At 43.7% G+C, this 26321-nt stretch overlaps 1 protein-coding gene across 5 annotated transcripts in view; it reads right to left on the minus strand.

The window, feature by feature from the left end:
* BBX (BBX high mobility group box domain containing) overlaps positions 1–24391 on the minus strand; it is a 149964-nt gene extending 125573 nt beyond the window's left edge. For 3 of the 5 annotated variants that reach the window (XM_058043137.1, XM_058043142.1, XM_058043125.1), the window contains exons 1-2: positions 22599–22715; positions 21030–21102 (exon numbers count right to left, since the gene is read on the minus strand). The gene's annotated coding sequence lies outside the window, so the exon portion shown is untranslated. Of the gene's footprint in view, positions 1–21029; positions 21103–22598; positions 22716–23791; positions 23849–24338 lie in introns of those variants that run through there. The other 2 variants (XM_058043133.1, XM_058043126.1) reach the window with 2 other exon arrangements.
* Positions 24392–26321: the final 1930 nt, after the last annotated feature.

Below are 26321 nucleotides of genomic sequence, written 5' to 3' on the forward strand. Positions count from 1 at the left end.
TAACCTCCCCGTACTCAATGCAAGTTAAACTAGCACATACAGAGCTCCATACTATCACTGCCAAGCCCCTACTGATACTTGTTCTGCCTTATTGAAAGAACCCTTGGGTGACCACAAAACCATATAGAGACATACTCAAGATTCGAGATGACGCTGGGTTTTATCAACATGCAACATGTATTTTTAAATCCTACATTTGAGCAAGGTGTTTCCAAAAAGTTCAAAATGAAGAATCCCTCCACTTTTTCTTCATAAGACCCTGCATGCTGCACAGCCAACTCTCTAGACCTCAAATGAGACTTGGGAGGGATGCATAGAACTCTTGGCTAAGTTACTAAACACGCAGTATATATTTGCCCATTTGCCTGGCTGAACTCTTTCTTGAGCTGGGCATTTACCAGAGGCCACTGATACCCTTCATTCCCAAGCTGGTCACAGAGAACAGAGGGCACTCAGCACTTCAGCAGGGAATCTGGCAGATGGGGCAACTCCAATTGTCCCTGAATTAACCAAACTCAGCAAACAGTTGAGGCATTTCAAACAGGATTTGGCAGATAGGGAGGGAAGACCCTGGGTTCCCTGGAAGAAGATACCTATGTTGGAGGGACACATGCCCTGTGCAGTCCTCTTCACCTCCCACCTGTTTCCTCTAGTAATACTGCAATTAATTTGGAGTTATACAGCAATTGCCATCAATTGCCAAATTATTCAATAATCTTTACTAAGCCTCCCAGTTCAGTATAACAATTTTAAGTACACCACAAAGCAGGTATCTCTCATTATCATTTCTTTGCCACTGCTGAGAAATGCCATCCCCCAGCATCCACTGTTCTCTGGAAAGCTACTCCTCTGCCCAAAAAGACCTGTGCCACTATACACTCCAGAGCCTTTTTCTGTATTGACTGTGAGGTCAAACTACAATTAGTTGCTTGCACTACTCTTTCTAACCCTGGGTTAGAAAATCATTATCATGATCGCTGACTTTCTGTGCATAAAGAAATGTAAGAATCCAACTTTACCCTAACACAGTAGTCTGAAGAAGCAGCAGTAGCAAACTCTGCAAGCCACATTAACATCCACGTTTGCAGCATACTGTAACTACACTTAACACTGTTAAACACAGACACCACAGTAATACATGATCTTCCATCTTAAAGTCTGAAACTGATTTTTTTCATCATATTTACATACAGATATGTAGGGTTTTATTCAAGTATTTCACATCAGTATAAGCGACCCACTGCTTCTGAGCTGCAGTGGAAGTGAGGCATCTACCTCACTTGTGTGACTGAAAACTTCAAACAGAAGAAATGACAGATATAGCCAGGCTTGTTTCAATAAGCAACAATTACTTAATGATCCGCAGCTGAGAGTCCTGATCCTACTGGTACATTACTCTGTGAATCATGCACCTTTTCAACTGCATTGAACAACTTTCACTAGTACATCCATCAAATGCTGAATCCTTGGTAATTATTTACTTTCTAATCATTATTTGAAGATTTTTATTTAAAAACTAGGCTTTCTTTCAAATTAGAGCCAAATGAAAGGTGTAACAATTGAAAATCACAGAATTTTCACTTGAAACTATAAGTATCATCTGATTGCAGCCACTAAAATTACTCAGGTTACCTCTAAACCCAAAGGTTTTTCTAAATTTCAAGCATTTCTTCAAATAGAGGTATAAAAATAAATGTCCCTGAAGCTCACGTATTTTGGCAGGACAATGGTTTATGCTACGTTTCTGTGGCAGCTGCTGAGAATGCTCATCTCTGTCTTGTCCCATCACCCCTGTCACTAGTGAGGTGTAGGTATTTTACTGGACAACACACTAGTACAATAGGTCTGTAAGTCAAAAACATTTAAAATCAATTGCGTAGCAAGTTCCTTTCATCAATACTATTTCATATCAGGCATGGAAGGATTTTCACTTCATTCACCTTATATGGCTACTATAGATATCCCCATAACACAGACTCAGAAACTTTCTCTACAGCATAACGACAAGCAATTGACACTGAGTGGCATGGAATTTTAAATTTCTTATGAGATTTGAATTATTTTACTTCTAGTATCTGTCTACTGATTAAGAAAGCTACCTAATTTTAGGTAGCTGTTTCACCTTAGTCCTACTGAATTGCACTGTCTGTCCACATAAGCAGCACTGCTCACATTCCCAAAGATAACCAGGTTAATATACATATTTGTCCTCTCACTCAAAAAAACCCCACCAAAAATGGACATCAGCTGATTTAAAATAAAATCTCTAAACACAAATCAAGAGATTCACAAGTCTCAAACCAACACTTTGTGGTCCACTCAATCAGAGATAACCACTTCATCTTATTACTGTTTCTTTCAGTGTTACTTCTGCCAACTAAAATCCTCCAGTCCATGGATTTCTAAGGCAGTCCAAAGAGTTTTTTTAAAAACAAGACTTGCAACTCAAAGTGCAGGGTTAAGCAAGCATGGGGATATAACCACAGGTCTTAAATCATGCTTTTGAGGAGACATACTTGATTAACCCCCTGGCTCATTTTGCTGTGTTTTACATCCTGATTACAGAATGATTCAGGAAAGTGCTGGCCCATCAACAGGTACATGAAAATAAAAACAAGAAAAGGAAAAGGAAAAGCAGAATAAGAATTCCAGCAGCCTAAATAAAGACTGTGGCACTGGGAAAAGAAAAACAAAATTTCAGCCTTATGTCCTATATACTAGCCAATACTGTCTCACTAGTTACAACAAGCTATTATTGCCAATAATCCCCTAACTCCAACACTTTTAGTGACATTTTGATTCTTCAGTTTCCAAAGTAAAATATCTCTGCAGCCTCACTGAAGCAGCAGAGAATTCTTTTGCTTCTGCAGTTCCTCAGCCCTTTGTCCCACCTCATGATCAGCATTCCTACAGTGTAAAAGTGAATGTGTAAGTTGGAGATGCTCACTGCCAATTTGTTAAACTGTGAATGTCAATTATCACCAAGTTCCTGAACGGATTCACCCATTCTCCATTTACAGTGATAATGCATGTTATAAGCAAATTACCACCACTTACTGAAAATAAAGTTCCTGTTTTGTTGACCAAGTAAGAATGCTTGAATTTTCTGTCTGGAAGTAAGATTCTTGAGGACAGAATCTTGTTCATTTGCTAAAATTATTCACAAGTCTAAGGAACACAAAGGTGGGGTTTTGAAATGTTGGCCTAACCGGCTTATGATCTGAATGCATGCCACTAGCAAAAGGAGTTAATTATCTTTCTTTTCCTTTAGATCACATAATGGCCTATTACAGAACAGTTAGCTCCTGCCACCTTGTGGGACTTCATGGGTTTCCCTGAACGCTTGGATCATCAGTAAACTAGTGAGTTAAAACAAATAAACATTTGGGAGTTACTTTTCTTGTAATTCACCCCAGTGAATGTTGAAATAAGAGAGAAATATTTATGGAGAGGGTATGCCATTTTGAATATTTCCGGTTCATTATCCCTAGCATTGTTTATATAGTTGAACTGCTGAATTTAGTAATCTTATAGAGGGTGTTTTAAATGTTTAAATATCTGTCAAGAGTCCTAAGTTTTGGAAGCTGATGCGTCCAAGTTTAAAATAACATTATGATCAAATACTTGTCACCACTAGCAAATTTCACATATTCAAAATAGATTCCACACAGAAATAATACAAACTTAGACTGAAAATCCTTGCATTCAGGTGCAATTTTGAAACCAAATAACAACCTCAGTCTTATAAAGAATTACATATATGCTTAACTTTTCATATGGTGATAACATGCCTAATTCTCCCAAAAGACCCTATTCCATGTATTTACTTTTTAATTGCAATTTGACTTCCTGTTTTATGTTTTTCCTCTCCTTGTGCAGCCACCTCTATCATACATGGCCAACTTAATGAACGAGTCAAGCTCTCCAAAGAAGAATAAGACAGTTGGAATAGAAAGACTTCCACCACAGTAACAAGAAGGTGAAGATGCAAGAAGGTGGATCCTCATCCTCACATCTTACATGCTGTCTTCTGCCCCTCTGACAGGCAATTTCTCACACCTACTTTGTGGAGATGCAAAAGACAACAGCAGCTGCAGTCACTGGGAAGGGATTTCTCTTTTTATTTAAGCCAAACCTCTGCTGTCCCAAATATCAAAACTGAAAGAGCACAGAGGATTGCAGATGGTGTGACTCCATGAACCTAATCAACGTCAAAAAACCTGCTCCTGTCTGTTCTTGGAGTCAAGTGATTTGTTACAGATGCACAAAAATGTAAGACCAGTTAGGAAGCACTTCTTCCCCCCTACCATCCCACAACTGCTTTAGTGAACTTGGGAGATCTATCATGCTGTGTACTTGAGGCTAACTGTAGCAAACTTAACTCCTTGGAGCTTCCTTCTGCTAGAGAAAAAACTGTCAACAGACTTGAAACAGGAACAGTTCTTCCTCATGTCAAAAGCAAATCATGTCTACTAAAGGCCTTTAGTAGTTTGTAAATGGACTCAAGAACAGTAATTGCAGATCCACAGCAAAAGGAAGTGCAGCAAGAGTATCTTTTTTAATCCATAAACAGAATGAATTTTTGCTCAAGACTGAAACAATAACAAAATGTCAGGCTATAAATCAATTGGCACAGCATACCTGAAGAACACAAATTGTATGTTCTAAATAAAAAGTTTCAGAATCTCGCTAGCTTCCCTGGTAACTTCAGAAGTGAGGCTGTCTGACAGCCATCATATTCCCTCACACACAACCCCTTATCTCTTATATATTTTTAAGGTCCTAGTAGCAATACAATTAACTTACAAGACAAAGCTCATAGTTGTTCACAACAATCTCTGGCCACACCTCTGCTCCAACACTGAGAATCTTTCCCAGACTGAGGTATGTCAGTGTCCTGACTGTCTGGAAGGCACCAAAACGCTCCTCTCACAGCTGTTCTTACCCATCCCAATCTCCACTACAGGAAATTCAGACAGACAAACTGGTAAGGAGCCCTAGAAGAGTCATCAGTCTGGATGACAAGGGAATCAGAACCACAGAGCATATTCTACCTGACCCCAACACAGCCAGCACCTTGCAAGGACAGGACAGGCATCACTATACCTCACTGTGAGCACTAGGAATATACACACCTCCTTACCCAGAGCTTATTTGCTTCAGATTTTTCCCTTCTCTGGAGTGCCCTGATGTTATGCCAGTCTCACTGCAACTGCAGACATGTATCTAAGAGCCACCTTCAGTCCCTGGCTACAGAGAAAAAGAAAAAGCATGCTCTAGCAACAGAGTGGATCAGATCCAACACCCACTGCAGGTCTCAATAACACTGTAGTGCAAAAGAAGTAAATACTAGGACCTTGTAAGAAGTTTCATTTTGATGCAAGTGAATCATATTCTGACATATCCATTATTTTCATTTTATTTCTCTACGAGTCCTATATTCTGCAGTGTTACTAGTCCAGCAGGAAGATCCCTGAGCTAACTTTCTGCATGTCTGCAAGCCCATGGCACTCTAACTGGAGTACTAGAGAGTCTTCAGGATGCTTTGAAACCAGTGGGAGCATAAACACACTTCTCATACCCTGACTAGACATGCTCCCCTTGGTAAGTGTCAGTTGGACCTGACAATACAGGACTCCCAAGTAGCAGCAGACTGGAAAGTACCTGATGATTTTTCAGATCTTCCTGGAAGTATTGCACAGTATTCTGAACACCAGCAGCAAAAACTGACCAGCATTAACTTCACTTAAAGTTGTGAGTTCTCCAAGGAGACAGAAACATCTGCTCCAGGTCAAGGAAGAGTCACAACATGGCTTGAGCCTGGTTCCCGTCTGAAGCACTATTGCCTAGCTGTCAGGATAAGATTTGTTTTACATTTTCTCAGAATATTTATTTTTCTACAAAAACACTATTTGACTTTTGCAAATTTTTATTGAGGGAACTTTCCAAGAAGCTACATAAATTAATTACTTTATTCATGTACTTACTGGAGAAAGAAGTATTTAAAAACAAACAAAAACCCACAAAACAAACCAAACACTACGGGGCTACTTGCTCCTTCTGTTTTTTATTTTATGTATATTCTTATTGATCTACTTTCCCTGTCAACTGTTTAGCTTTACATTTCAAGGAGAAAAGAGGAAAGTTCTGAATCTAATTATCTTATTTCTTGAGAAACACCTCTAAAAATCACCCAGGTTACAGACTTTACCAACTTCTGCACATAGCCTGCTTTATGAGATTTCCAAGAGGAACCTCACTGCTACATAAACCGGAATACACAATGAGATCCATCTACACCATTGTTTAATTGATACCAAGCCACAAGAGCTTACCCAGAAATGTGCACGTGCCCAAGGATCTGTGCCAAAAGGTCTCAGAGCAGGATCAGGCCCCTGTAAGATTAGCTGCATGTACAGCTTCAATCCTGCAACTGCAATAGCTCAAGGAGACTGCTATGACAGAGGCATTGCAGGACTGGGCCCTAAAATAATCAAGTATATAAAGATCTTTGTGCTCTCCACAACTGAAGCAATTCTTAAAAATGAATGGACAAAAAACTTTTGTATTTGTGAAATAAAAATCAATTCTTTGGACAACAAGCAGAACCAGCATTCTTCAGGACAAGCTCCTTAAAATCTATAGGCTGTTTTCCCATATTTTGTTTTGTTGGTGTTTTTTTTTTTTTTAGAATTTGTTTTTCAGTTGTTTTGGTTTTTTTTTTTTCTTGCAGACAGAATTACTAGAATAATGCTGCAAGGCCCTGTCCTAAGCATAAACCCAAGAGATGAAAAGACTCAGTCCAAAAGATACAAATTTGATCACATTTAAAAAAGGCGAGTAGTCAAAAAACCTGATAGCACTAGCTGGAACTGCAGAACAAGGATGGGAGATAACTTCCTTGGGATCTACAGATTCACAGTATAGCATACAGATAGTTAAATCTGAAATCAGAAGCTGAACAAGATATTAAGAGTTTTCTGTAGATCAGATTCTGGTTTGCTCAAGACTGTATACCAACTGAGAAAACAGAAGTTATTTAAAACCCTAGGTGCACACAAGTCCACAGTTCTGAACTGTACTAGCCTAAGAAATGAAAGCACAAGATCCAAGGATTCGCAGTCTTAACTGTTTTGAAAGACAGTCATTAGATGTGCTTGTTACTGACCCAATACTAAACTATAAGTTCAAACTTGGCACCTAAATTACAAAGTACCCTGCAAAACCCCACACTGCCACAATGCTGATTTCATCCCAGGCCACTTGTGCAAATCCTTACAGCAAGAAGCTCTGGCTGAAGGGCTGAACTGAACACACTGAAATATGTAAGTAGAGACAAAGCCTGACTTTATGAAGTCCTTCTGAGCAATAGGATATTTTAGCTCACTCTAAGAACAAGCACAAATATGTTTCTATCACCTTCACACATCTTGTACAGCAAACACAACATGCCTATGCATCCTTGCAAAACTCATTTGCATTAGGAAGCATTAGGAAGAACAGAGGGCAATATTTACACAGCACAACATTAAGAAGAGACCTTGGCTTGGAAGAACAGAAGACCAGGCCCAAAAGCTCTGACCTGCAAGGATATTTTCCTATCAGGCAGCACAAGCTCTTAGATGTGGAGGAAGAATCCTCAACTGAATTTGGATGCGAACAGATTGCTCTAGTCTAAGTTCACAAGTACTTAATCAGGAAGCTAGAAATCAACAGGTAACACTTCATCACCATTTTTCCACCAATCAATAGAGGAAAGTAATGTGCACAGGGCAGATATTTTAGTAATAAAGAGGTAGTCGGTGCAGTAAGTTAAACAGTCATGTAAGAACTTGCAGGAAGTTTAGGAATTCCATACTTCATTCTACCACCAGTCATCTTGGTCTTACCTGAATATCCCTGAGTCTACTCTGCAGACTGTAAAATGGGGGTGGGTAGCGCTGGTTCTGAAATGTTTGTAAAATGCAGTTAAGTTGATGCCGAGAAAAGCACACAATAGAAGAATAAAATGTTATTACACCCTAAAAACATGATGTTTAATGGAATACATAATATATAAATGGCAACACTACCTGTGTTCTAGAGTACACACTCTTAAAAGGTTTGTTATATACCTGTTTAGAAAGTGAATTGTTTTGATTCTCTGGTAGGGTGGACCTGAAGTCTATCTCTCCAGAGGAAGAAGCAGAGAAAGATCTTTTTCTAGATCTTCACAATCAACAAGCCTCAGTGTAAAATTTTCCCCGAGTATTATCACACAACTACAATTAATGCAACTGCCATTTTACCCTGACAGAGCTAACAAAAAACCAACGAACAAATGTGGACAACTCTTCTCAACTTTCTGCCCTGCTACTCACTAACCAGTTCTTTCAGGAACTGGACAACACTTTACACGGGCAGAAGCTATCACCACCCCACATTTGCAAATGGTGAAACTGCTTTATTTGGTCTCCATAGCTGAAAGGGCTATAGTGGCATACTCTATTCTAAGGCTACTGTATACTTTCAATCACGTTTGTAAAACTGGAAAATTCATGCCAATCACCAGATTTACCACACACTGCTAGAGTACATGATCCTTTAAGATCTCAATGAGATCCACAAATTCTGACTTTTAACAAAATCTTTATTTCCACTGAAGTCTGTAACAAAGTTCTCACTGAACTCAGCATGACAGTGATTACACCTAATGGGGTGCAGCTCCTGGGCAACAGCACAGCACTTTTTTGGATGGGAGATGGGAAAAATCAAACATATGGGCAAGCTGCCCCCATCACTTTTGGTGTGTGGGAGAAGTACTAGGGGAAGCAACAGAATCTGTTTTGCAGACAGTGCACAACATGTATGATACTTTGCGAAGACATCCCTCTGCAGTTCACCTTACACAAACTTGAGGTGCTCAGGCTAAGACAGTGCACCTGTTTTTCCACTCCCTCTGTGCTTGGCTACAGCCACCACAAAAGCAGACTGCTTGGCAGATACTACTTTGGTTCAGCACTAGCAGAAATGCTTCTGGTTCCTCAGTTTAAAATTGTTCCAAAAAAGACTGGCCCATCATCTAAATATGGACTGCCGGTTGATTATTTCACGAAGTTCATCCATCTGACTAACTCTCAAAAGAAAAAGGAAAAAAGTGAGTTTTGATTGCAGTGATGGGACACCACCACCATTACATTACCCACTGCCACCTCTCCCCCTGCCCCCCAGTAAAAAGTAGAAAGGAGTGAGGGTGTCTCATTCTTCTGACCAAATGCTACTGATGCACTTTCACAAATGTTTTAAATGCGCACGTCTCTTAACTGGTTTTGCCACAATCCCCCAGACTGACACAACCAAATTCTGTTCAGCAGCCTCAGTGGAATTGAACAAGCAATATCAATTCTGATTTCAGACCAAAGTGAATTTTACACCCAGATTTTGTAGCCTGACCAGTAGCCCACTCCAATGTAACCCAGCAGGAGAACACTGCTAAGCACATGCAGATTAACAGGTTTCTCTGAGACATTTCCGACAGAACACTGTCAAAGATACAAATTCTCCTGATAAAATCTTGCCTCCAATATTTATTTTCTGAAAGGAACGAAAGCCTCAACATTTCATGTGTCTGTAAGGGGAGGGGAGGAAGAAGCAAGTTAGGACAAGAATAATGCAATCCTATGAAAATGCAGTAATTATAAAATCAGCGACATTGTAGAATCACAGAACGGTTTGGGTTGGAAGGGACCTTAAAGGTCATCTAATTCCAACTCCCCAACCATGGGCAGGACACCTTCATCTAAACCAGGTTGCTCAAGCTCCATCCAGCCTGGCCTTGAACAATGAGGGATGGGGCAGCCAGTGCAGTCATCCCATCACAGTAAAGAATTTCTTTCTAATATGTAATCTAAATCTACTCTCATTCAGTTTGAAGCCATTCCCCCTTGTCCTGTCACAACCTGCTCTCATGAGAAGTCCCTCTCCATCTCTCTCACAGGCCATGTGAGGTACTGGAAAGCTGCTACAAGGTCTTCCTAGAGCCATGTCTTCCTCAAGTCAATAAATCCCAACTCTCCCTGCCTGTTCTCATAGGAAAGGTGCTGCAGCCCTCTGATCAAATGCATACCCCTCCTCTGGACTTGCTCCAACAGGTCCATGACTTTATTATACTGGGGATCCCAGAGCTGGATGCAGTTCTCCAAGTGGAGTGCCACAAGAACAGAAGTAAAAAAAGCATTCTGTTGGAACACTTACATTTAAGAAAAGCTAATTGTTTTAGAGCAGTTAAAAACATGAATGCTTCAGTAATAAACAGCTCCTATCAAAAAAGTTACCTAAATATATGACTATGCTATTTTCTTACTGATCTTGAATCAAATGCATGTGAAAGTGAAAATGACGACCCTTCCAGAATGAGTGATTCATCTTACTTTGGCTTGTTCTCTTAAGAGTAAGAAATAGTCAGTAATTTTCCTGTTTCAGTTTTTTAAGGAAGGTTTTCTTTTTATTTCTTTATAAAAACTGGCCATTTTAAACATTTGCAACCTGCAATAGCATTTTGACCTTTGCTCCAATTTTCCTGATTTCTATTCAGCTTTCTAATCTTATCATATTTAGTTCTACTAGACCACAATAACTGCTGAGACTTTGAATACCCTATACATTGATACAAAAGAAAATAGAAAACCAGGACAAAGGATCATGAAACCTATGTTTGCACCAGAGAGTGAAGGCCATAAAACCACTTCTTGAAGGGTTTAATTCCTCCTTTTTGGGAGGCAAGGGCAAAACTGCATTTGTACACAGTTTGTGTAACTGTACTACCAGGCCTCAGGCACACTGCATTTCTGAGCACAACTCTTCTCTTACATGAGGTCTAACTCTGCATTCCTTAATGGTCACAAACACTGCAACACAGTTCCCCTGCTGCAGAAAATTGCATGGAGCTGCAGAGTCAATACACGTTATCAAGCTTTTTGACTGCACGGATGCTATTAATATTTTGGTAGGGTGGGGGGTAGAATTTGTGTCAGCCACAGAGCTGCTATGGCATATATACCAATTTATTTTCCCTTATTTCTTTTCCCTCTAACACATTAGCAATACATGCAGCATCCAGTAACAACCTGGTTTCATGTTTTGCTTTCTCTGACCAGCAGTGCTAGATTCCTTCCTGGATGTTGTAAAGCACAACCTCAACCATTAAAGTCACAATCACATACCACATAGTCAAATGGAAAGCTTGTAACAGCAATTTAAAAAGAATTAATTTTTTAATATTAAGTACATATCTGTGTAAACAGAGATCTGTTGATCTCTATCTTTTAGAAGCTACAGAGGAGTCTAGCATGCACAACAACAACAACAAAATATGGACACAGTGTTACCTAGTGAGCCTAGGTAACCTTCTGCATTCCTTAATGGCAGAAGATACTGCCCAAGGCATCTGCTATTACAAACAGGAACCAGATAATAGATGCTAAAGTCATCTAAAAAAATATATTCTGCTTAACAGAAATAGATACTGTTACAAATGAACTCTTTCTGAACAAAGAAATCATATCAGCATTTCAGATGTTATTGTTGCTAGATGCGTTTTAGCAAAAAAATATCTAATTGCAATTTGCCTTTAAATTACAAACCAACGCTAAATTCCACTGTAACATTATGTAACTCAATTTATATTAAAATAAATTGCAAATGTTTGAAGCCAAAACTGTAAACAAAGCTCAAACACTCAACAGGTACTTCCTTGAAGTACCAAGAACAAGTATTAGGTTTAGAACTAAGTTACCTGAAACTAATACCTTTCACTGCATCTGCAGAGTCTTTGCTCCATAAGTCACTTAATGGCACTTCCTGTAAAGCCAAGAAACTAACTGGGAATTGAAAGAGTAAAATTATTTTCTTTCTGTTCTGAGAAAACAAGGAAGTTTGAGTTCTGTTAGTTCTAAAAGCTTGCATTCACTTAGTTACCTTACTAGGGATAATATTTTAGTTTTATTTTAAGTGTAAAATCTATTTGCATTTATTTGTGTGTTTGTGCAAGAGTGTAATTTTATTAAGTAGGACATTTTTAAAGGCCACAATCAAAAAAAGGCATAATTTGTCATATCCTAAATAAAAAATTTCTTAACAGTTGCAATCTAGATAAATGCACATAGGCCATGAAATCACTTAGAAACTGTGTAAGAGGCCTACAGTGCATGCTCTGATATAACAACAAAAAAAATGTGCCTAATTTAGTGTAAAGGATAAATTGGGCAACATATTTTAATGGTGTCTACCAATGGAGACTGCTCCTGAAAAAACAAAAATACCAAAGCAAAATGAGATTACAAGCACCAATTTACCCCATGTGTTTATTGAGCACAATCCTGATTTAAATCAGTTCAATAGGTATAACTGGAATGTCAAGGCAGCAGACACGGGAGTGTACATAGAGAGGGGCTCACAACGGCCAGGAATAGGAGGCATAAAACCTCCCCTGCTTTCTGTGTGCCTGCCCCCACTCTCTCCTTCAGCCCTACTCAATCTCTGCAAAGCCTGTTAGAGCTCCACAAAACACCATCCCCACTCAAAGGTATTTTTTCCCCCTCTAGGATCCTTGAATAAGAGAACACATACTGTCCCCACTGTAGATCTGAACTGTGCCCTTCTCTCATGTAACCCACTGCATGGGGATGTCTGTGATGACAGCCTCACCTCCCATTTTGATTTCCTTCTTTCTGCGAAGAGTAACAGCAAACGTCAAATGCAGCCCTGTGGGTCCATCCAGAAAAGGAAGGCTGCACACAGAAACCAGATCAGCTGCGGCAGAGAAACCAGCAGAACACTTCTTAGACAAAACACAGTATCTGGTCAGTTTTCTCAGGTGCTTCCCTCTGTGCACTCCAGCATCCTCTCACTCGCTTTGGCCCCATCAGCACATGGTGCAGTGAAACAGAAAGCTCACAGGGACATCCTCGAGAGTCCACTTCACTATATAAATAAATAATCCATTTCCTCTAGGCATCTCTCTCAGGAGGGCAGGATCTTCCTCTGCTGATTAAAAACCAGGAAGACGTCGCAGGCACACAGACCCAAAAGCTTTGTTTGGAGCTCCCACCTGAGCAACAGGCCCACCCTGAGTAGCAGCAGACAAAGTGATTTCAAAATCGGCAACTGAATATCCAGATCCCTTCAACAGCTTCCTCCGAAGGACTCTGAAGGACCAAACTATGGCAAGGGCACTCACACCGTGTGAGATTTTACCTGGGTCACTTTCAGCCATGCACTTTATTTACCCTCTGCTGCTTTGGTACACCGTGCTGAGGTGAGACAGACGAGCACAAGCACATACAAGAGATGCAAGCAAAATACTTAACTCTCAAAAATTATTTAACATACACACACACACAAATGGGCAATTTTCTCATATTAATGGACATCTCATGGTAATAAGAAATGGACAAACTCCACCATTACACTTAGTTACCTGTCATTTACTTTCCTTATTTAAGGTCTTCCACACTAAGAAATAAAGTTAAAAACTTCCTTTCTTTGCTCTACTTCTGACACTTGTGCTTTTTATTCAGTCCAACCATTTTAGAAGAATGGCACTAGATCTTCTGTTTACTCTTTCAGCACTAAAACACATTTTTAATCAATACAACAGAGGAAGTAAATTGTGAATAATTGTCTGCATTAATATATTTGCTACCAGCTTTGTCATTCTTTAATTTGCACACACCAAATTTCCCCCTATAAACACCTCTGTTTCTCCAAAAGCAGCTGGAAATTAATTATGCTGGTTTTATTTTCTTATAAATTCATATGCTATAGTTCTGTAATCAGTGCAGGATCATGCTGCAATTTTGCATACTTGTTTCAAAATACATTATGAGCACTTGATGATTGATGTTTAACACAATTATGAAAGAGCATCTCAAACAAATTAGAGGGAATACAAATAAAGAAATTTAAGTAAGAAAAAGAATTACACATATATTCAAACAAAAGCTAAACCCTGGAACTCACAAGTTTGCGGCATGGAACACTGACTGATTAGAACTGAGCTAGGCAGGAAGTTTACACTACTCCACATGAAATTTGGATATAAAGAAACCTTTTGGAAAGAGAAAGAACAGCTGAAGATAGCTTTACCAAAGAAGTGGAGGTGAAAATGGCACTTCTTTCCAAATCTATCATCTCTGCCCATTTATTTGAAGTACATCAGAATGCTTTCTTTCCCTAGACAGACAGCCAACTTGTGAAGCAAACATACTTGAACAAAATGGCTTACGTGCCAGAAGACTTATCATCTACCAAATGGCATTCTCACACTTCATGCTCTTCCACCCTCTTCTCATTTACAAGAAACTCAGCATGTTTCAGCAATGTCTCTCTCTATTCCCAGCTCACCAGCAGGTCAGGGATGGCCTATAAGTTTGTGAGTACAACAGGTGCCAGCCCCTGGCAGGACTATCTGCACATCAATAACTAAGAATAATGTGAAATCTGCATCTTTCCTGAGGAATTACAGGCCACCAGAACTTCAGACAGCAAACCTGCAAAAGGGTGCACATTGCTGATGATGCAGGTCTGGTCCTGGCTTTTTGTTCAGGAATTCACCTGTACAATTGTAACTGCAGGATCAGGTTCTTCAGCCATGAGGTTCAGAGAAACTGATGCTCTTGTACTTCCCCCCTAAGTCAGCATTATGTTGCTGACTGTAGTTCACTGCAGGCAGGATGTGGCTCAAAGACCACCACTTAAGGAAAGCAAACCCAAACACAGCCACCCACAAAAATGAAATGAAGTAAGAAATCAAGTCCTCCCTCAGTCCTTCCATTCACACCTAATGTTTTCTTTATCCAGCTTCACCTTCAAATTTCTCTTGAAGTCTCTCTTAAACATTGCTTTGCCAACCACAAAAAAATGCATTCTCTCACATACACAAACAAAAATTTAGAATTATTTGTTTCATAGAAGAACACACAGGCTGCAGAGGGAAGATGTACCATTCTACTGCAAGAGACGTAATACTAACTATTACTGTGTGACATGCTTTCCCCACTCCCATTGCTGGGTACCTCTTGACTATGCAAGGCATGAGTACAAATGAAAAACAAAATATTTGAAACAAAAAGATGGACAACTTCTAACAAGATTTAAGTTTAAAAGTCCTTATGTAGCCAGCAGAAAAAACATATTGGGGAATGAAGTGAAAGGTATTGGTTGAAAGCCATCAAACACTGAAACACTGCAGCACAGTACAGTCACCAATCCCTTACCCAGCTCACCAGTGCACAGGACCAGGCTTAAGACTTCCTCACTTGAGTCCTGCAACAGGCCAGCTCAGTTCTCAGGAACAGAACCGAGGAGCAGGCCTCCAATGCATGTGCTTAATCCTGCCCTGGGGACCCTGGGGTTTCAGAAGCACAGGACAAAGCCCCTCCCAGCAGTGAGGGTGGCAGAAATCCTCCTGTTGCTACACCTGTGTAAGAAGAGAGCGATCTCACAGCCAGGAAGCAGTGAGGGGCATTCCACAATGTCTCAAAGCAGACAATTTGCTACACACATAATGCCTTTCAGAAAGAAAACATGATAAACCCTCAAACAAAACACCACACAGCCAGAGGGAAGGCACCTTCCCACTTTCCCTCAGAAAGGGAAGGTGTAGACAGGACTTGATAAGCTTCTTGTCAAGAGAGCTTCCACTTGCATTAAGTTCCATAGATCCCATGTTGTGCTAGTCCACTGAATTATTTTTATCTTTGCTGAATGAGGCTCTGTGACATTAAGGGTCAATAAAATGCTGCTTCTTACTTTCAGCATTTGCTACATTTTTTTATAAAATGTCTTATTTAGAGACACCCACGTGAAAGATTTCTGACAATAAAAATTCCATGCTTCCTAAGCAACTGATTTTCTTAGTGTAGCCTCATAAAATCCTGTTAACTTTCCTTTCCCTCGCTAAAAATTGAAATGTTGTTGTACTAGGTTTCTTTGTACTCAGATATGCCTGAAGCTAGTTTATTTTCACATGCTGAATTGTCCACGCTCATAAGGACTTGCTATTACATTATGCATTTGTGTGCTATAAAGGAAAAAGCACGAACACTGGAAAGTGTCAAAACCATGTTTTTCCTCTTTGTTGATTCATTTTTAAGTAATTAAATTTATTAGAAATAATAAAACACTGCTATCATTGTGAGAACATTACAAATAGGTCTACACCCAGGCTTTAAGTAAAGTGTGCTTTACTCCTCAAATACACCTCCAATTTTTACATCAAATTTTTATTTTAGGTAACAAAACACCGGTAAACAGCAAATCTGAAAATCTTACATATGTTCACCGTCTCTAGAAATAAAAGTACAGTAAGCAAGTTACTCTGTCACAATACTGCCAGAGTGCCAAAGTAGTTGCTTCTGTCAATTCCATGTTTTATAAGAAAATCAGTTGTCATTTTACATTAGATTATGAATATGAAAAAATAATTTAATTGTGAAGAACTATTTCACATTAATCACATTTTAAAAACATCACTATGAAGAATCATTTTCTTCCTTGCACTAACTTTACCAAGTTAGTATTAAATAAATAGGGGTGAAAAATACTGCAATAAACAGCAGTTTACATACCATGTTTACTTGCAAAAGCTCTTAAGTAAGCTCTCCTCCTACTTTACACTGTCTTGTCAATAAATATAACCAAATTGTAAGTCAGTAACTTCACAACATTCTGAAGGTGGGATTTTTTTTTAAACAGCATTATGAATGAAAGTGGAGTATTTGGCAGAAGATGTCCAAGTGGCACAGAATTCAGTGAGTCTACTCACATCTCAAGACAAGCACTTACCAGGAAAGTTTCAGAGCAAGGGAAAGGACACAAAACTAAGGAGTCAGATGCAGATTTTATTCCATTCCCTGCTACTGCTAACCTGCTAAGTGACTGCAGGAAAGCCTACGCTCCTTCGCAGCTTTTCATCTCAGATGCCTAAAACTGGGAAAAAATGATTGTTCCTGATCTTGAGGTGTGTGATTACAGTATGGCTTGTGTACTTCACCAAACAGGACAGAAGTACATAAATAAGGCAAGGCCTACAACCACCAATTATTAATAATATCACTATTATTGAGAAAATAATATGCGCTTTTTTCTTTTTCAGGCAATGCAAAACAGCAGCCCATCAAGCCATTTTTAAATTCAGAGTAATCCTTAGGCTGGTTCAGATACTACCATTTCCAAAACTACCCAAAACTGTAGGAGCCTTTTGTAAAATTCCCATGTCCACCAGGACCACACTCACCCCATTACTCTCAGACAGAAACACTGTATCATTACTGATCTTAAAAAAAAAAAAAAAAAACAAACAAAAAAACCCAAAATAATAAAAAGGAATTAAGTCCTAATAATCTTCTGACATGAAACTGAACAAAAAGGCTTCTGGCAATAAAACCCCAGGAAAGGGATGGTACAAGGAAAGGAAATAACATTATATAAGTTAGAAGGATGACTTTAACCTATTTCTTCTCAAGAATATTTTGAAATACATATGATAATAAGTTCAATCCAGCTTTATAGACCCCTAAATAATAATGAAAACATAAATTATTAAGTTTAAAGTAAGCTACAATGGTATCTAAACTGCTCTGAAAAACTTAAATCACTCATGAAAACTGTCCCAATATAGAGGTGCCATATGATTTAATGATACAGGGAAGTACTGTCACTCTCCATTTAGAGGTGACCAAGGGACAGAAGGCAACGCTTCTAAAAGTAAAGACCTCGGAAGCCATCAGCAGGCCAAAGCTGTGCTCATAATTCCACTGGTGGCCACAGCAGGCCATCATCACAACAGGGCACAGAAAGTCCAACTTGGGTCCAAAATTTGGAAAGCAGCTTCTGGTTTTGACTACATCACTTACCAGAGCTCACAGAGACAGCCTGCAACACACTCAAAAAATAAAATGCGAGTTTCACTTCAGCTCCTATTTTAATTTATAGTACCTTCCTCCAGCGAGGAACCGCCTTCGGATAAAGAGGGGGATCTGAGCACTACACAAGCCATGTACTGTTGAAAGAGAAGCAGTGTCTCACCTCCCAGGCATCCAAATTCCACTGCAGGTGTATTTACAAACTTCACATCACAGCAGAGCCTTGCACACCACAGGTCTCACCAACCTTACCTGCACCTTTTCCACCACATGTGGTGGAAGAGCACCTCAGCCCAGCTCACCCAGTCAAGTTCTCCTCTCTACACACCACTCTTTCCCCAGCTCTGTGCTAGAGGACTGCCCTGCCTAATGCCATGTTCATGAGCTCCAGAGACACTGCACATCCTCAGCCCCTGGACCATGAGTGGCAGCAACCTGGAAGAACCTTAAGCTCTGAATGCAAGCAATCATACCAGTGAATTTAACAAGACTTGTCATCTCCTTCAAGATATTCACATGCTTACAGGATTGCCAATTACAGAACCACTAATTTACGAACAAAGTGTATTAAGAGCGTTCCGGATGAACAGGAAAAACAGTTATAAAATAATGGCACGATTACCTCTGATATTTTATGTGGAAAACTGACATTTAATATCTTTAATTATTCACACAACAGCTCCGAAAGAGAAAGGTTTTCTTCCTTGAAGGGAAAAATAAACGTGGACAAATTCCTCTCACCATCACTCCTACACTCCTTTCCTAAATAAACCTCCTGCAGAAGCCAATGGAAGTTTTGCAGGCAATGAGCTTACAGCAAGCAGCCCCCAAAAAAGTCCAAAGGGTCAAGGGCAAGCATCTTAAATACTCTGAGTTTACCTCCACACAAACCAGCTATATTTCTGCTAAATTACATGCCTGCTTGACATGGTTTAGCAGCTTGCTGTGCCAAGAGGGACGGTAGTGTGCAACAAACTTTTGAGAGCTTGGGTCAATTTCTGAAACATCCACAAGGCCCCCTGCAAAGCAGCTCATCACTTTCTATCTTGTGACACACCAGCCCTGCATTGGCACTCACCAAGCAAACCAGAACTCCAGTATGTCAGGACCAAATGACTAAAATCCAGCCATGAACAGTTACTTTAGTGAGAACTGTGTAACAAAAGAAATCTTCCCTTTTACCAAAATAAAAGCTCCCCAAAGCAAACAGAGATTTCCAGTCATGGACAAACTTAACAACATCTCTATTCTCACCTTAACTAGGTGCATTATTTTCATTGCCTTTTTTTTAAGCTACAAGGAAAGGTATTTCTTGTCTTCCTCAAAAGCTCCTATTATGTTTTTTTGGTAAAAATGATACCTTACCCTTTTCTCAGTTCAAGCCAGTTCAACATCAGGTGAGACATACATTTAGCACGATGCACAAAACCAAGGTCCACTTCTCTCCAAGTGTGGGAAGATTATGATCACCACTTCACTGCCAGATCAACATTCCATGCATCCAAAAGACTTCATAACAAAACTAAAACCAGATAATGACTCAAGACCTGAGTCAAGGTCTCTGAGCTATTCTTGTTCAGTATCCTTTACTATTACTCGAAATAAAGAAAATGTCCTTAGCACTTACAGTACTCTCATGTGACTCTTAACTGAAAACACAGAAAATTAAGTTCAGAAATCAGAACATTTGTATTCAGCCCTGATCAACATTTTGAAGCCTATCTGCCAGTTTTGAATTTCCACATGCATTTTTACCTAGAAAAAACTGTTGCAAAAATTACTCTTCACAGAACACAATCCTTGTCAGTAATGCTATAAAACCAAAAGCAATATTCTCCTATGCAACTAGTCTGTCACAAAAAAATTCAGTAATTGAATTTGGTGTTTACACTCTGAGACCTGCACATACTAACCACACCACATACAAAATCCAAAAACCTGAAATTTGAGTGTAAATCTGCAGGAACTGGAGAACAGCAGAGTTCTACCTTTGAACCAACTGCCCACAGTGGTTACCCCAGCCTCAACACTAGCTTTGTGGTTATAATATCATACCAGAACAGCTGCTCCCAACAGCCCCCTTCAAGTCAGCATGTTTGGGACCATCACTTATCCTATGTCTGCTATACGCTGCCTGCAAAAGGTCAGGAGTATGTTATTAATCATTTGCATTTACGAGTGCTAAGCTTACCCCAAATACATGTCCTGTCTTGTTTTTAATTATGCGCAGAATAGTACCAAGGCGATATGCTACCTCCCACTTCCCATTTTGGGCCAAATGCAGGTCAGTGACAGCATGGGCAATTGTATGAGAAGTGCTCCAAACGCCACTCATTTTATGTCATTTTTAAATGTGACTCCAAAAATTTAGAACCTCTTTCTTCTTTAAACAACCACTTCCACTTCAGCTTAAAAGGTGTCAAACCCTTCAAAAGTTATCATAACTTTTCCCAGCATGCAGATTAAAAAAAATTGATGTGTACCTGAAAATGTAGGAATACTAGCAAATTAAGTAAGTAAGATACATATTTCAAATTGACTGGTCTCTGCATTCATCAATGCTAAGAGCAGAAACAGTAACACAGAATGAGCAGGGATGGAACTCTAATTAGCTCTCAGTTTATGTGTTAAAACTGAACGCACTCCTGTTGCATCAGCATTACAGTTCTGCTAAACTTGTCATTGATTCTTGACCTTCACATTTTCTAATTACCTATTCAGTTTACATTCTCAAACTTTTCTATCACTGAATTTTAAAAGGACTCATTACATTTTTGACCTGTGTGTTGCACTTCGCATATTCTAATGTTACTTTGGTCTAAAACTTTTGCCCTAAGTCAATCAGCTGGTTGTCTTTACAAAGTTTAAGGGAAAAAACCACCACTAAAAAAAAATAAGTGAAGAGAGCTCTGAATATGCACAACCTTTTAATTTCCAGGTTACCTGGAGGAACGCCTACGTACAAACTTTGTATTCTAGCAGTAGCTATTAGCACCTGGAGAAGACGTTTTCTGAGGTGCTAAAACCAGAACAAGCATCTTCCTCATATGAAGTGGCAGCACGAGGACCTCTGTCTTATCAACAACAACCAAGTTCTTTTTTCATGTGTACAGTCCACATACTTACCCAGAAAGGCAAAAGGAAATTACAGACCGACGAAGATGAAGCTGTCTCAAAGTCTTTGTCATGTGATAGTGACCTATAAAGTATCAAATAAAGGCACATCATCAGCACACCATGATTTTACAATATTGCAACTCACCACATCACCAACAAAAGGAGAGATCCCAAAACTTGAAACTTGCTTCCTCCTCACCCCCATCCCAGCTAAGCTGTCATTAAAACAAGATGACAGTCGCAGGAAACCGTAAGGAGCAAACAAAAGATGCACCGTGTCTTTAGAGGGCATTAGGAGTGGGCAAATGGAGCAAATCATCTGAGTGTGCATCAGCAGGGTGGGTTGTTCTTCCTCTGTCTCTCTCTCTCACACGGATGCATGTTTATGAGCGCGCACAGACTCACATACATACACACAGAGATGCATCACGTAATTATTTACACGCACACACAGTAATACTCGCAAGTACTATCAAAATAAAAGACAGAAAGTTGACCACCATCTGCAAGGAGGCATACATAACAAAAACCCCCGGGAACTTACACAAGTGAGCGATCAATCCCCGCGCGTGGATAAGCCAAACAACGCAAAAATTAACAAGAAGAATCAGCCGCCAGACCGCAGGTACGAGAACGACCAGGGGAAAGAGACAGACAGACAGAGCGACGGACGAAGGCTGCAAGGCTGGAGCACAGTTTCAGGTAATGCCCGCTGCCCCCCGGCAGAGCCCGGCCGAGCCGCCCGGAGCGCTGCGGCCGCCCCGCCGCCCCTCCGCCACCGCAGCCCGCGGGGAGCGACCCCCGGCCGCCGCGGGGGGAGCGGCGCTCGCAGCCGCCGCCCGCCCTCCGCCCACCCTCGCCCGTGCAAAGTGTAGGGCCACCGGAATCCGGGCTCCGGGGTGGGGTGGAAAGAAAAGGTATTAAATATGGAGAAAGACCGCCGTGACCCAGGGTTTTCCCGTCTCCCCTCCTCGCCCCCCGCCCCCGGTCACCATCAAGTTTGCATCCTAGTTACAAAATGTCGATCTTGAAGGCTGACAAGACACAGGGAGAGGGGGAGAGAACGAGAGAGAGGGAGAGAGTGAGTGAGAGAGAGAGACGAGAGAGTCCATCTTGCTTTGAGGGGGGAGGAGAGGAGCAATAATGCAGCGCATAAATCTCACCCTCCCGGGGGAAAAGTCTGCACAACACCTTTGGGGGCGGGCGGGCGCGCAGGGAAGGGGCGGCGGCGCGGGGGGCTCCCCGGCCCTCCCAGCTGCCCTCCCCGGCGGGCTCCGGCGAGGCAGGCTGGCAGCAAACACCTCCCTGCTGCTCCCCTCCTCCTCCCCGCGGGCCCGGGCGATGATCCCGCTGCTGCCGCCGCCGCTGCCACCGGGGAGGAGGTGCCGCCGCCGGGAGAGCCCACATGGAGACCGGCACCCCGTCCGTGCCCCGGCGGCCGAGCCGGGCCCCTCCGCCGCCCCGCCGGGTTGCGGGACTTGGACGTGTCACCAGCAGGACGGGCAATGGTTTCGGCGCCCCAGGCCCGAGTGACCACCGCCGGCCTGGCGGCGCCCCGGCCTCCCCGCACACACTCACCTCCGCAGAAAACTTTTAACCGCGGGCCTCCCCCGGAAAAAGTGGCGAATCCGCCCCGCACACGGTTAAAGCCCCGCGGCCCCCCGGCTCGGCTGGCGGCGAGCGGGGGAGACCCGGGCACGGTCCTTCCCCGCCCCGGCGGGGAGGGAGGGAGGAGGCAGCAGGCAGGGAGGGAGGGGGCGGGCAGCCGCCTGCCGGTGCCTCTCGCCCCGCCGCCGTGCATGTCGCCTCGGCGGCTCTCGCATCGCTTCGTTTTACCTTCCTCATTCAGCGGCGGCAGCGGGCTGCCACCGATATTCCTAACGCAAACCTGCTGCCGTGCGGCGCCCGGGATTAACGCGACTGCCTGCTTCTCCCCTGCCTCCAACCCTTCCTTCCCCGTCCTCCTCCTCCTCCTCGCAAACCCACACTGGATCGGCTGTCCTCACATCCATGCAAGTTTCATACATTGCAAATAAACCCGAGAGGAGGAAGAGCGAAGCGCCTGGCGGGGAGCGGGGGGAGGAGGAGGAGGAGGAGGAGGGCTGCTTTCTGTAATTTACCAGCGACCCGATCTCGCAGCAGCAAATAACAGCCGAGCACCCATCCGGCTCCCGGCGGCCGAGAGAGACCCCCCCGAGGCAGCCGCCCCCTCCCCAAGGCGCCCCTCGCCAAGTTTTCTGTCATCGCGACCACCCAATGTCACAACTTACCTTCAGAAATAGGACTTCGCGCGGCCGAGGCCTGCCGCCACCTCCCCCCGGCCCCCGCCCGCCTTCCTCCCTCCCTCCCTTCCTCCCTCTCCACCTTAAACTTATTGACACAACATAATCCCGCATCCACGCGAAACTCCGGCAGGGCCGCCCGCCCGCCCCCCCGCTGCCCACCGGGGCCGCCGCCGCCCCGGGTGCATCGCCGATGACTACCGGAAAACGCACAGCCCAACTCTCCGGCCGAGCCCGGCCGCCGCTGTTGTTGTCGGGGTCGGCGCCGGGGTTTTTCCTCCCGCTCCCCGTGCGGCCGCTGGATCGGCTGCTTCCCCCTCTCCGGTTTTATATCCCCCCCGCCCTTTCTCCCGGCGGCGCGGAGCCCCCCAGGCCGGCGGCAGCCGATACCGATCCGCGCACTCTCCCCCGCGCCTCGCCGCCCCTCGGGATGAAGTTTCGTTTCTGTCTGCCGCGATTTCCCTGTCAAGTCCCCCCGGAGACACGCACCGAGCGGCGGCCGGTGGCCATCCCTCCTCCTCCTCGCCCTCCTTCCCCTTCCTCTCTCCGCCGCTGCTCTTGCCTCTCTCTGTGGCGGCGAGAGGTGCCTGGTTTCAAACGCAGCCTGGCACTGGCTGGCCTACCCCCGCCGCCTCTCGGGCTCAGCTCGCTGGTGTTTTAAATGCCCTGCGCTGTACCGCGATCCACTTGGCCCCCTCCCCGTCACATACCCCCGGTCACCCCTACCCTGCCGGCCGGGCGGAGGGCTGGCGGCACCAACCCACCCGTCCTCCGCTGCCCAAACTTTCAAAACGAAGGCAGGGCTGGCAAGAGGGAGGAAAAGTGACTGGGAGCCGCGGCAGCCGCCGCGCCGGGCAGGGGAAGCTCCGCGCCTCCCTGCCCTCCGCCAGCGCCGCAAGAGGGTGCGGGGGGCTGCTCCGCCACTGGGGCGCGGAGCGTAAAGCGTGGGGCGAGGGCACCCCTCTCCCTATCTCTCCCTCCCTGCCGCTGCCCATCTCCGCCCGCCCGGGTCGGGTCTGCGGGCGGGGGCACTCACCTCGGCGGGGTGCGCACCGCGCCGCTGGGCCGGACGCGGCTCGCAGCGCAGCCCCTCCGCCTCGGCGCCCGCGGAACGCGGCTCCACACAGAGCCATGCAACCCGGGCAGCGCCACAACACTCCCCGCGATATAAGGCGCCCCGCCATTGGCCGGTGCGCTGAGCGACGGGCCCGCCGGCCACTCAGCGCTGCCGTTACACCCGCGGCCCGCGAGGGAGCCGCCGGCGCACACACTCCCCGCACACACTCACACAAAGATCGCCGCGCTGCCCCTCGCAGGGTTCGCGGAGCCCCCGGCGGCGGTGCCGGAGCGGGGTAGGGAGCGGGGGCCGCCCCGGGCAGCGCGGAGCCGTGGCGGCCACAGCGCCGGCAGCCACTGTCCATTGGCCGCTCGGGCAGCGCCGCGAGAGTAAACTACGTCTGCCCTGGGCAGTGCCGCGGGGTAGCGGGGTGCGGACTCGGCCCGGCTCGGCGCACCCCGAGCAATCTCCCGATAACTTACTCGGCCGAGTTGGGCGAGTTTCATTCAGGGGCCACGGCACGGCGAGGCAGAAGTTGCGGGAGGCAGCAGCGCATCCGCGCAGCCCCTGCTGGGGCAGTAAACACGGGCAGGCTCCCCCGCGGCCCGCGGGCGGACGGGCCGGGCCGGCGCTGCCCCCTGACCCGGCGAGGGGATTCAGGCGGCGGCGCCGCGCGGGGATACGGCGGAGCTCCGGGCGGTGCCCCCTGCCGTAGGAATCCTCGCCCAGGCGTGGCGGAGAGGCCCTCACCGCGCCAGCATCGACAGCACGGCCGGCTTCACATCGGCTTCCCATAGAGATCGCTCTGTTGGCAGAACTAGCCGAGTATAACGCTGGGGTCCGCGCCACGCTCCGTGTCCTGCCCGGTCCTCTGCCCTGCACTCGCGGACCGAACCTAACACATGGATGTGAAATTCATTTGAGAATTTCTGTGCCTGACGGGCTGATATGCACAAAGCGACAGTGTGAGGCCAGCAGCTTTTGTGTGGCTGCATGGAGATTGTGCTGATGGGTGTTGGAAGTGTAGTCCAACTTTATGGGAGAAGCTCCCTACCACTACAGAAATGAAACAGTGTGGAAGCATACTGCGTACACTGACCCTGTGTATTAAAGTTGGCGAGGGCTTGAATATATACAACATGAGCCCCTCGTGGTTTTTACGCAGAAGACACATGGCATTTATTCTTGGAGTTAGGAAGAACTAATTTTCTGGTGTGGCTCTGTCTCTAGGCAGGATGCTGACTTCCAGTCAGTAATTGTGATATTAAAAAAAATAGTTCTAATAAGAAAATAATAGTTTATTTAATAATAAATTAAGAAATAATAGTTTATTTAATAATAAATTAAGAAATAATAGTTATAATAACAACGGAGATGTAGTCTTTTTTTTTTCCAATAGGAGAGCAATATTTGTGTTTCATTTTGACTTTATACATCCAAGGATGTTGCAGAGTTTATTCCATGTGTTCTCAGTCCTGAGCTTTTTTCCAATGTAATATGGTTAATTTCAGCATCTTTCCATGGCTTGTCTACTCTTCTGTCATTCCCCAACCCCTTTTCTCAGTATGGCAGAATTATGTTAAATAACCATGAAATAATATTTCTTATGTCTGAATAATGCAGTGCAGTAAAGTATAAGCTCATATTAGAAAACTAAATTGTATCCATGTTGCTGAGAAAGCATTTTAAATTAGCCTGCACATTTTTTCTTAAGATGTGACAAAAGTATTGTAAATGCCCCACCCTCTTGGTGTTGTAAGCAGGAGTGTGTTTGTCAGTGCCTGAATAATATAAAAATAACAGCATAAACATATTCTTGTAATGAATGCATTCTACTTCAGTATTTCATTTTCATTGCTAAGAAGGCAGAGCTGACCATCTATCCACTGGAAGTCAGGTGCATGTCAGGTGTCAGAGGCTGGGACACTGGCAAGTGAAGGCACACACATTTCATTAGTCACA

The sequence above is a fragment of the Melospiza georgiana genome, chromosome 2, assembly GCF_028018845.1.
Source record: "Melospiza georgiana isolate bMelGeo1 chromosome 2, bMelGeo1.pri, whole genome shotgun sequence".
NCBI classification, from domain to species: domain Eukaryota; kingdom Metazoa; phylum Chordata; class Aves; order Passeriformes; family Passerellidae; genus Melospiza; species Melospiza georgiana.